At 44.5% G+C, this 12,882-nt stretch overlaps 1 protein-coding gene and 1 non-coding gene across 2 annotated transcripts in view; one reads left to right on the forward strand and one right to left on the reverse strand.

The window, feature by feature from the left end:
* LOC145359751 (ubiquitin-associated and SH3 domain-containing protein B-like) overlaps window positions 1-12,882 on the reverse strand; it is a 147,364-nt gene that overhangs the window by 118,972 nt on the left and 15,510 nt on the right. The gene's annotated exons all lie outside the window — the stretch shown is intronic.
* Window positions 4,719-4,910, forward strand: LOC145359973 (U2 spliceosomal RNA). The gene has a single exon (XR_013889655.1). It is a non-coding gene; the product is annotated as a U2 spliceosomal RNA (small nuclear RNA).

Here is a 12,882-nt window from a genome sequence, read left to right on the forward strand (position 1 = left end):
CTGACCCCTCTAAATGTGGGGGGTGGGGGTGCAAGGGTTGTGGGGAGGAAATGTCACATTTTATTTGTCACTGATATCACAACTTCTAACGAAGAAAGAGAGACACTGTGGCTGCTATGGGATCAGACCATGTATATTTTTTTATTCATTCAGGGGATGTGGGCGTCGCTGGTAGGGACAGCAGTTATTGTGATTTCCTGAGGGTAGTTGAGGGTTAACCATATTGCTGTGGGTCTAGAGTCACACTAGATAAGGAAGGCAGGTTTCCTGGACACCTGGACTTGAAATATCAGCTCTTTTCTCTCCTTACAGACGCTGCCAGACCTGCTGAGATTTTCCAGCATTTTCTCCTTTGGTCTCTGGATTACTAGTCCAGCAACCACCTCAGTACTGCTCACACTGCTGCCCCAGGAACTAAAAGGGGCATTGACCTCTTTCTTGGAAACCTTGTATTGATTAACCCAGTGTCGTCACTTGTCAGTGGTGCCATCACGACACACGTTTCCATCCTGCTACAAAATGGCAACAACTCCCTCGTTATTAAGTGAAGGCAATGAGCAAAACTCTTCAGCAGTCATTACTGAATTAGCCTATCAGCAAGCTTTAATCAAATGCCATCTAATAATTGCAGTCTCAAAGGGCACAAACAAGAACATTTAGACATAAAAAGTGTAGCGCAAGAAGTTAAATCTATTTATATCCTGGCCTCATGAGCGAAAGAACAGTCATCAACTGTATGTGGTGGCAGCTGGTCCTGTTTAGTCACAGACATATTTACTAAATAGTTGTCACGGGGATCCTTCAGCATATTGGGCCTGGCACACACACAGTCAACACCGCATGTGGCTCCAAGTGTCTCAGCAACATTACTGCTACTGCTGGAGTAAGGCTAAGGCAAGACTGTGCCAATGAAGAGTAGGTTTGCTCATATTCCTTCAGGAGGGTAGCATAATCCATAAAACACTGCACCCTAGAACAAACATGGGTATCTCAATCAGCAAAAAAAAATGTACAATTTACTTTGTAAAACATTCCCTATTCCTTGGTTAAATGATTCAAACATCAAACTCGCTTCTGAAATGGAGTAAAGTTCCTTTAAAAACAAACCATGTCATAAGCAGGTGGCACGGTGGTCAGCACTGCTGCCTCACAGTGTCAGGGACCCAAGTTCCTAACTTGGGTCACTGTTTGTGCAGACTACGCACATTCTCCCCGTGTCTGCGTGGGTTTCCTCCGGGTGCTCTGGTTTCCTCCCACAGTCTGAAAGATGTGCTGGTTAGGTGCATTGACCATGCTAAATTCTCCCTCAGTGTACCCGAACAGGCACCGGGGCGTGGCCACAAGGGGATTTTCACAGTAACTTCATCGCAGTGTTCACGCAAACCTACTTTGACACTAATAAATAAAAAGAAAATAACTTTTGTGAGGTGTTCTTGATCCATGCACATTATTGACAATCATTTCTCAGCTTGCCAGAATAGTCCCAGAAATGACTATTTGGCCCATTGAGCCAATGTTTGTTCTTCGAAGGAGAATTCCAATTAGCCTGACTCCCTGGACCTCTTTCATCAACTACTTATCCAATTCCATTTAAAAATTACTCCTGAATTAGCTCTCACTGCCTCTCTCAGGCAATGCACAACGGCTCACAGTAAAAATACACCTTCTTATTTTGGGGAGGCAATGGGCTAGTGGTATTAACGTGAGACCATTAATCCAGAAACTCAGCTAATATTCTGGGAACACGGGTTCGAATCCCACCACGGCAGATGGTAAAATTTGAATTCAATAAAAAAAACTGGAATTATGAATCTACTGGTGACCATAAAACCATCATCAGAAAAACCCATCCAGCTCACTAATGTCCTTTAGGGAGGGAAATCTGCCATTTTTACCTGGTCTGGCCTACATGTGACTCCAGAGTCAGAGCAATGTGGTTGATTCTCAACTGCCTTCAGGGAAATAGGGAAGGGCAATAAATGCTGGCCCAACCAGCAATGCCTATATCCCACAAATTTATAAACTTTTAAAATATTTATTTCCTTAAATCTGTGTGCTCTGGTTACTGAGCCTCTGCCAATGGAAACCATTTTTTTTACTCTATTTTTAACATCTCCAAGTCTCTCCTTAACCTTTCTGCTCTAAAGGAGAACAATCCCAGCTTCTCTCATTTCTGCACATAACTGAAATTTCTCATCCCCAGTATAGAGTCTGAGGTTTACAGCACGGGAAGAGGCCCAACTTGTCCATGCCACCCAGTTGTTAACCACTAAGCTAGTCCCAATTGCCCACATTTGGCCCATATCCCTCTATACCCATCTTACCCATGTAGCTGTCTAAATACTTTTTAAAAAACAATTCTGCTAAATCTTCTCTAAGATTTGTAAGTTATGTGGCTGACCACTGACAAGGGCAGGAAAGCCATCCAGATAAATGATAAAAGAGGAACAAAGCAGGTGGTTCACGAGTGAATTACTCTGACCAGGGCTGAATCTCATATACTCTGCACCAACGTAACATCAAATACAATTAAAGTCCATTCAAATCAAGTATTAACTGCTGGCAAGGGCTGAGCCACTTTCTCTGGAAGCCAGGAACTCAGCACAGATACTAGCAGCACAGTGGTTAGCACTACTGCCTCACAGAGCCAGGGACCTGGGTTCAATTCCAGCCTTGGGTGACTATCTATGTAGAGTTTGCACGTTCTCCCCGTGTCTGCGTGTGTTTCCTCCCACACTCCAAAAAGGTGCGCAGGTTAAGATGGATTGGTCATGCTAAATTGTCCTTTAGTGTGTCTCAAGATATGTAGGTTGGGAGGAGAGTAAATACATGGGGATAGAGCCTCGGTGGGTTGCTCATTCAAAGAGTTGGTGTAGACTCGATGGGATTCCTTCTACAATGTAGGGATACTATGAGTAACCCGACAGATATACTTCCCCCCTTCTCTCTCCTCTTACGATTGTGCTTTGCCACTCTTTTTTTTGGTTCCTCTCCTGAGGCACTGGAAGGGTTCAAGTCCCACTCGAGCAATTTTAGCAGGTAATTTAAGTTGACACTCAGGGTTGTACTGTCAGTGGTAACGTCTTTTAGGCAAGTAGTTAAATCAAGAATCCATCTGGCCTCTCAGGTGGACTCAAGTCCCCTGGCAATATTCCAAAAGGAGGTGCAGAGTTCCACAAGGCACTCCGGACAACCTTTATCCCAAACAACATTCACTAAAAAAGACAATCTGGTCCTTTATCACATAGCAAGATCCCACTGACAGCAACGTGCAAATTAACTGCCACACACCCTACATTAGAAAAGTATTTAATAAGCACTTTCGGATATCAGGGTCATGGAAGAAACAATATAGATTCAACTTTCTTTGTTCCATCAAGTGCAGCGACTGGTTTGAAGGAGTTCTCTGATTGGGTTTGACACATTAAGCCCAGGAACAAGGGGCATAAAGATAGAAACAACAATTAAGTCAGGGTTCCTGCACCCTGGGGACAGCACAGTGGTTAGCACTGCTGCCTCACAGCGCCAGAGACCAGGGTTCAATTCCCAGCTTGGGTCACTGTCTGTGTGGAATCTGCACATTCTCCCTGTGTCTACATGGGTTTTCTCCGGGTGCTCCGGTTTCCTCCCTCAGTCCGAAAGACATGCTGGTTAGGTGCACTGGCCGTGCTAAATTCTCCCTCAGGTGTACCCGAACAGGTGTGGCAACTAGGGGATTTTCACAGTAACTTCATTGCAGTGTTTATGTAAGCCTATTGTGACACTAATAAATAAACTTTAAACTTCCTCATTATCCAGGGACCACTGCTGGAAAATCTACATCTGGATGGCAGAGGAAGCCAGCATGGCCTTTGGCTGTGATGCCCTTCACAGTTGAATTACCTGTTGACATTAACAGTCTGGACTCACTTGAAGAATGGTCACTGGGAGGATATGCTGGTGGAATCTCAGCACCTATGGAAGGGGCAGGGGAATCAGCTTCATTCACATTGGCAATAAGCACCTTCCTCTGACTCCTGCCTAACCAATGTTACTGGAGGAATAAACAAGAGACACGACAACACATGCACAGAGAAGCCAATAGTGGAAATGAAACCAAAAGGTTAAATCCACCACAAAAGAATAAGTGAGCAGTTTTTGTTCTGCATCTTTGCAGCCCCCACAGTTGTTTTAGTAAAACGGGGAGCTCCCTTCCTGCTGGGGAAGACAAGACACTTCTGCTAAATGTGCAGGGATCACGTCAGGGTGTGGGCGGGTGTAACTGCATAGGAACTGTTGCAATGAAGGCAAGTCTGAGCCCTGGTAAAACAGCAACATGAAGCTGTTGCAGAAACTTGGCTTGCCTGACTTTGAACTGAACAAGAGACTGAGGGGGTGATCTGATCAGGTTGTTTGTGTGAAAAATGACTTGACCATTTAAACCCAGAGAAACAACTTGCTGCGACAGCAGATGAGGAAAGCTAACAGGATTAAGGCAGGACACTTAACAAAAAAAAAACCCAGGAAATATTGCTCCACACAAAGGATAATAGAAAAGTTCCCTTCAAAAAGTCTTGACCATTTATGTTGTCAACAGCGAGATGAACCGGGGATACGGAATTACAGCGAATGGAAGTGAGGTAAAAATCAGCCACACTCACCGAACGGTGGAGCAGGCTTGAGGGACTGTTCCTGCATACCCGAGTTAATAATGAGGCAGCGATCTGGAAGAGGTGTGTGTAGCTTCTCGGCCTTTTGGCTAAGATCAAGTGTAGTATCGACATGCTGCACTTGGTTGAAGTCATTAGGTTACATTTCAGCTTCATTTGAAGCAATTTTTTAAAGCGGCATCTCGGCCATTTGGCTAAGATGCAAATAAGATCAAGCCCTGGAGGAGGAGCTACACCTACTCCAGTCAGCTTGGATCATGTAGATCAAGCCCAAGACAGGAGGTGAGAGCCCTGTCTTGTCAGCTTGGATCGGGAATGTCCCAACTTGTTGGGACTCTGAATTGGGTTTAATTTGACTTGATTGGATTGGAATAAAGTTTAAAAAAAATGTGTATCTCACTACCCTGGTCCAAACCAAATTGTCAATTCTAGATACACCAGCTTTTGACCGGTGACTGTAGGAACCATTTCTACTCTCTCAAAATAATATACCACCACCGTTAATAGCAAAGGAGGAGGGGGAATTCTGCTCCTTGTTCAGCAATTCAAATTTTTCTTTTTTTAAAAAAACTCTTTCACATAATGTGGACATTGCTGGCTGAGCCAACATTCACTGCTCTTTCCTTATTGTCCTATGAGGAAGTGTTGGCAAGTTGCTTTCTTGAGCCGCTTGCAGTCCATATGGAGTAGGTACACCCACAGTGCTCTTAGGGAGGGACTTTGATCCAGAGACAACGATACATTTCCAAGTCAGGATGGTGTGGGCAACTTGCAGGTGGTGGTGGTGGTGGTGTCCCCATGTATCTGCTGTCCTTGCCCTTCTAGGTGGTAAAGACTGTGGGTTTGGAAGGTGCTTGGTGAGTTCCTGCAGTGCAGTTTGTAGATGGTACATCCTGCTTCCATTGTCCGTCAGTATTGGAGGGAGTGGAGGCTGAGAGTGGCGGATGGATTGCCAATCAAGTGGGCTGCTTTATCCTGGATGGTGCCGAACTTCATGAGCGTTGGAGCTGTGCTGATTCAGACAAGTGGAAAATATTCCATCACATTTGTGCCTTACAGATGATGGACAGGCTTTGGGGAGTCAGAAGGTGAGTTACTCACTGCAGGATTCCCAGCCTCTGATCTGCTCTTGTAGCTATAGTATTTATATGGCTAGATAAGTTCCATTTCTGGTCAATGGTGATCCCAAGTTGTTGATAATGGAGGATTCAGTGATGGTAAAGCCATTGAATGTAAAGGGAGATGGTTACTTATTGGAGGTAGACATTGCCTGGCACTCAAGTAGCAAATAACATTCACATCACATCACACCACACATCAACTATAGCCCAAATGTTGTCCAGATTTTCTTGTGCATGGACACAAACTACTTCAGTATCTGAAGAGCTGAACATTCACATCAATAAACGTCTCAGTTTTAACCTTCTGTTGGTGGGGGGTGGGGAAGGTTATTGATGAAGCAGTTGAAGATGGTTGGGCCTCGGACACTCCCTGAGGAAATTCTGCAGTGATGTCCTGGGGCTGAGATGATTGACTCCAATCACCACAACCATTTTCCTTTGTGCTGGTATAACTCCAGCCAGCGGAGGGATTTCCAGTTTTGTTAGGGCTCCTTGTGGATAGGACATACCTGAACAATTTTCCATGTTGTCAGGTAAATGGCAGGGTTGTAGCTTTCCTGGAACTATTAGATAATGACTGAGCAGCATCATAACTGGCCTTCATAGCGAGGGGGATTGAATATAAAAGTAGGGAGGTCTTGCTGCGGCTGTATAGGGCATTGGTGAGGCCGCAGCTGGAGTACTGTGTGCAGTTTTGGTCGCCGTACTTACGCAAGGATATTTTGGCCTTGGAGGGAGTGCAGAGGAGGTTTACTAGGCTGATACCGGAGTTGAGGGGGTTGAGCTATGAGGAGAGGCTGAATAAACTAGGCTTGTACTCGTTAGAGTTTAGAAGAATGAGGGGAGATCTCATTGAGACGTATAAGATGATGAATGGGATGGATAGGATAGAGGTGGAGAGGCTCTTCCCGCTCAAAAAAGACAGTAGGACTAGGGGGCACAGCCTCAAGATAAAGGGGAGGCGGTTTAGAACGGAGTTGAGGAGGAACTTCTTCACTCAAAGGGTGGTGAATCTCTGGAATTCTCTGCCCGTTGAAGTGGTGGAGGCTGCCTCGCTAAATATTTTTAAGAAGCGGGTTGATGGGTTTTTGATAAGAGAGGGGATTAAGGGTTATGGGGAGAGGGCGGGAATGTGGAACTGAGCCACGACAGATCAGCCATGATCTTATTGAATGGCGGGGCAGGCTCGAAGGGCTAGATGGCCTACTCCTGCTCCTATTTCTTATGTTCTTATGTTCTTATAACTCCATCTACCCGCTTTAGCTCTATAACTAAGAGGCGATGGGCTGAGTGGTATTATCGCTAGACTATTAATCTAGCAACTCAGCTAATGTTATGGGGATGCGAGTTCGAATCCTGCCATGGCAGATGTGAAATTTGAATTCAAAATATCTAGCATTAAGAATCCACTGATGACCATTTCAGAGACAACTACACTGCTGTGGATCTGGAGTTACATGTAGGCCAGGCCAGGTAAGGACAGCAGATTTCCTTCCTTTAAAAGAACATTAGTGAATCAGATGGGTTTTTCTGATAATCAACAATGGTTTTCTGGTCATCATTAGACTTTTAATTCTAGATTTTTATTGAATTCAAATTTCATCAGCTGCCATGGTGGAGTTCCAAAATGATGGTGTGTGTCAAATCAGAACTTTCCCCTAATCCCTGCCACTCACGTGGTTCAGATTAGTCAAATAACCAAAGCCATCGCAGCAGTGTCCATGGCTACTCCTTCATGCACTAATGGGTCATCCCAAGATATTCTGCTGGATATCCCCAAACCACAGACAAAAGACCCACACACAGCGCCACATCTCCTAATACACCTTGTACCCAATCCAGGCACAGGTTCTCTTACAACTTTAAAAAAAACAATATCCATTTCAAGATCATTCAAGATCACAGGAGCCAGCAATACTACAGAGGGCGAATAGTTAAAGTTATAGCAATGAAGATACGTGCTGACTCGGTATCTGGGTCACATAGTTTGATACTGGACTCCTCCCAGAACCATTGCTGTCTCATGTGGAGGGAGGTTTCGTGGGGGGGGTGATGGCGGGGGAAAAAGCGCACAGGACTTTGCGATGTGAACAGATCAAAAATACATTCAGTCCAACATTTTTTCAACAAGTCTACAGCTGGAATCACCGCGCTGAAATGAAACATCTCTTCCCTTCTGTCAGGCAGAGTTGACTTAGCTTTTCTACATTAAACTATGATTGAGAACCTGCAGCGCAGGCTGCCAGAGTTTGGAGGGGGGGGAAGAAAGGAAGAGAGAGAGAGAGAGAGAGAGAGAGATAAAAAAAAGTGAGAGGAAAAAGAAGTGACAGAGAAACAGTTATGGGGAGAAATGAATCATGAATCTGACAAAGCGAGGGTCCCAGATTAAACGTTAGTACTGGGTAAGCATGGTGTTCTTTTATGCAAATTAACTGAAACACACCATTGCATTATCTGTACAAAATACACTGTGACTAAGTGATGAGTGGCTTGGACCCTCTTGATCACCACATCAGAGAGTAACTCACCACTTTCCGATACAGCTTCTGGTTCCAGCAATGCAATGGGCGTCTGATTCACTAATGTCCTTTAGGGAAGGAAATCTGCCGTCCTTACCCGGTCTGGCCTACATGTGAATCCAGACCCACAGCAACGTGGTTGACTCTCAGCTGCCCTCGGGCAATTAGGGATGTACAATAAACACTGGCCAGCCAGCAACACCCACATCCCATGAGTGAATAATAACAAACCAAGGATCGGAGGCTTCTCTACTCCTCCAGGATCTAATGTCTTCCCTGCTCTGAGTTGATCCTGGGAAGCACCTTCCCAAAACAAAACAGCGTGGACAATTTGGAGAGTTTGGGAATACTGGGGAAAAGACGGGAGAGAGATATTCTTTCACACCCTCTTCGAATCTTTGGCCAAACTATCTTCTGTGTCATCAGAAGGGGTTTGGAGGAAGTGAGGAAAATACCTGGAAGGGTTTCCACTCTATCCTTGTCCCGAGCTATTCTCCACTTAAAATGGAGCTCAACAAGGAAAGCAATTGCAGCACTTTTGGATGGAGTTAGTCCCCTCAACATCTTTCTCTTTCAAATGTAATTAGAACAGACTGCTGTCTGTTACATTCAGTTTTTTTAAATTCATTTGTGGGCCATGGGCGTCTCTGGCTGGCCAGCTCTTATTGCCCATCCCTAGCTGCCTTTGGAGAGTGACTTGCTGAGCCATCTCAGAGTCAGCCACATTGCTGTGTCTCTGGAGTCACGTGTAGGCCAGACCAGGAAAGGACAGCAGATTTCCTTCCCTAAAGGACATTAGTGAACCAGATGGGTTTTTCCGACAATCGACAGTGGTTTCATGGTCATCGGCGGATTCTTCATTGCAGATATTTAAGAATTATAGTCAGAATTTGGGAAACTACTCAGCACAGATTGGAACAGCCACGCCCACCAGGGCAGAATGTAAAGTGGCACGAAGATAAATTGCAGTTCAGTTGGTGAATTGCGTTCGAAGCAAGAGACTTGAATAGAAAGACCTTGCATTTATATGGCACCAATCAGCACTTCAATTTGTCCCTGCTTCAGAATTGTCGACAATGCTGTAACAAAGGAAATGTATCAATTCACACACAGTAGGTTCCCTTGGACAAGCGTGAATAGCAGCCAGCTCATCTGTGTTAATGGTGTTTGAGGTGGGATGAATGTTGTCCAAGACACAGAGGAGACTTCCAATGCTCTTCAAAATATTGCCTTCGGATCTTGTATGTCCAAGAGGGGAATGGCTCATTGAAAAGACCTCCGACTGTGTAACATTCCCTCAATCCTGCACAGTTTCAGTTTTCTGCTGAAGTATCTGGGAACTTGAACTTACAACCTTCTGGGTCGGGGAGGGGAGAGTGACACAAACTGAGTTACACTGACACAGTTAAAATGGCAGGAAGACAGCACTGGTATTCCCCAGATCTGCCGCAACTCAGGATTAGGTGTAAAAAAAAAACTCATTTTTACAATGGAAGAACTCTATTTCTCTCTGACATATACCCATCGATCTGAAACATTAACTTGGTTTTTCTCTCTCCGCATGCCTGATCAACATACTCAAAACGCAGCCACTGCTGAATTTAAAACTCAAAATATTGCTTAACTTGAATAATTGGAAACTTCCTTCTGACAGTGAACCATGTGGTCAGCATAACATGGGTCTTTTGTGGATTTACTGAGTATTCTCTGAAAAGAGATTTACCGATTGGGTTGCATTATTTATTTTCTATCTGGTTTATTTCAGCACTTCTGCTTAATTTTTGAAAAGGAACAGATACTCCCCAGATGCAGTTTGAAGGGAAAATTCCCCGCCTACAGCTTGTTGTCATGTGGCCATTGTTACACACTTTTCCCTGAATTTTGTTCTGAGCAGCGTTGACCCAGGGCAAAGAAAATTCTCTCTTTTCCTACCACCCCACCCTGTACTTGCCACAGATCCAACCTCAGAAGAGGTTCTCAACGCCATAACAGTGACATCTTCCGCGCAGCTTGGCCACACAGTGGCCTGTTAGACTGAGAGCGCCAGTTTAGTTGTAGTTAGTTTCACCTCTAACACCGAAACATCAGCTGTTTAATCCAACCAGTTGTGTTAGTATTTACACTCCAGTCACCCGAAATCCACATGCCCATCATAATCTCCTTTATAGAAACACATTCTTCTTGACCCTCTCCTAGAATTGCTACCTTTCCCGGATTGTTCTGGAGTCACCAATAATTCAATACTAAAGAAAAATAAAATTTATTTATTAGTTACAAGTAAAGCTTACATTAACACGTGATGAAGTTACTGTGAAATTCCCCTTGCCGCCACAGTCTGGCGCCTGTTCGGATCAATGCGCCCTAACCAGCACGTCTTTCAGAATGTGGGAGGAAACTGCAGCACCCAGAGGAAACCCACGCAGACACGGGGAGAACGTGCAAACTCCACACAGGCAGTCACCCAAAACAGGAATCAAACCTGGGTCCCTGGCACTGTGAAGCAGCAATGTTAACAATTGTGCTATCGTGCTGCCCCTAATCTGCTGCTGAGAGAAAATCGTGAAACAAAAAAAAAACCACACAGGAACGGGCCCTTTGGACCATTCAGCCCGCACTAATAACTGGGTTCATAGGGATGTTAAATTGTATTCATACTTCCATTTGCTTTGGAGAAGAAGTGGCAGAAAAGTAATCGGATTGACAGTAAGAATCAGCCAATAGAGTCCAGTTGCTCCTTGAAGGAAGACAGGACATCATAAAGGAGGATAACTGGGTGAACGATGGGAGTATTGTGGCAGGTTTTCAATCACCTCCTGTGAACTCTTGCCTTCCTTGTTCGACCTTCAAGGTGAAGACCCATGTTCATCAGTTGTGGTGCTTGGTAGGGGAGGCAATGGCCTAGTGGTATTATCGCTAAGACTATTAATCCAGAAACTCAGTTAAAATCTGGGGATTCGGGTTCGAATCCCACCACGGCAAATGGTGGAATTTGAATTCAATTAAAAGGATTCTGGAATTAAGAATCTATGGAACCTTTGTTGATTATCGGGAAAACCCATCTGGTTCACTCATGTGCTTTAGGGAAGGAAATCTGCTGTCCTGATCTTCCCATCTGACCTATATGTGACTCCAGAGCCACAGCAATGTGGTTGACTCTCAACTGCCCTCTGAAAAAAGGTAAACCAGAGATGGGCAATAAATGCTGGCCAGCCAGCAATGCCCATGTCCCAAGAATGAATAGAAAGGGTTCTGATCTGCATACACAAGGTTCTGCTGCAAGTGGGACAGGATATACATCTGCGCCACTGGCCCACCACAACTGCTTCACGTTACTCGTCCTTCCCGAGCCAATTGAGAAGCAAACAAACCCTTCACTCTGTGAATGCTTGGTTCTCAATTTCTGACAAATGGTCCAATCTCCTCCATCTCCAATGTATTTTTTTCTCTCAACATTACCAGAGTGACTGCACTTAAGTAGCTGATTGGATGGAAACGCTTCAGGACATCCTGTGGTTGTGAAAGGGGATATATGTCAACATATCCAATGAGGGGGGGGTCGGGGGAAGGAAAAAGTGTTTGAAGAAAATAATACACCCTTTAAAAAATATCTCAATGGTTGCTTTCTGGAATTACTTGCAGAACTGTACTGGAGGCCCCGTCTTCAATTCCAGGATAATTGCAACATGGTATGCCAGCCAATCTTTTCACTCATCTTTATCTGTTTGCAAATGTTTAGGGAGCTTTTTTCATTAAGGATGCTATTGCAAATATAGCTTGTGGCAGCTTGTGCAATAGCCTGACAAGTTGACTGGAGTCAGCTTCATGCTACCACAGGACTGAGTTAAATCCCCCTGTCTCTAACTAAATATTTATTCTTGCTGTACACTTCTAGGGAGCACACATTGGAATCGCTAACAAAAAAAAAGAAAAAGCTATTTGCAGATTATTTCGAAGAAACAGAACACTGTTCCCCGTTTTTAGCAGCTCAGGCTTCTCAAAGTGATTTCATGTCAACAGCAAAATACAAGCTGTTGCCACAACCTGTTCCAGCAATTCACAGCCTGGCATGAAACGGCTGTCCATAATCGCTGTCATTGTTCATAGCGGGGTAGTGTGTACACCCTGTAGAAAAATACTGCCAAGTAAAAGATCCCGCGGCACTCGCTCCAAGCAATTCAGTCCCCGTCCCATACCCCCATCCCAGTCTTGGGCTGAAATTTATCCTTTAATTAATATCACAAACAAAAAGATATCCAGTCATTTATCACATTGCTGTTTAGAGGGAGCTTACTAGGTATAAATTGGCAACCTGATTCCTATACTTTAACACTGGAAAATAAGCCCCATCTATAAAGCATCTTGTAAGGTCCCAAGGTGATAAAAGACTAAATGAATTCAAGCTCTTGATTTTTACGTTATTGTCACAAGTAGGCTTACATTAACACTGCAATGAAGTTAGTGTGAAAATCCCCTAGTTGCCATACTCCGACGCCTGTTCTGGGACACTGGGGGAGAATTTAGCACGGCCACTGCATCTAACCCGCTCATCTTTCGGACTGTGAGAGGAAACCAAAGCACCTGGAGGAAAGCTAC

This window comes from Carcharhinus amblyrhynchos, chromosome 29 (genome assembly GCF_965287045.1).
Source record: "Carcharhinus amblyrhynchos chromosome 29, sCarAmb.v2.hapA, whole genome shotgun sequence".
In the NCBI taxonomy this organism is placed as follows: domain Eukaryota; kingdom Metazoa; phylum Chordata; class Chondrichthyes; order Carcharhiniformes; family Carcharhinidae; genus Carcharhinus; species Carcharhinus amblyrhynchos.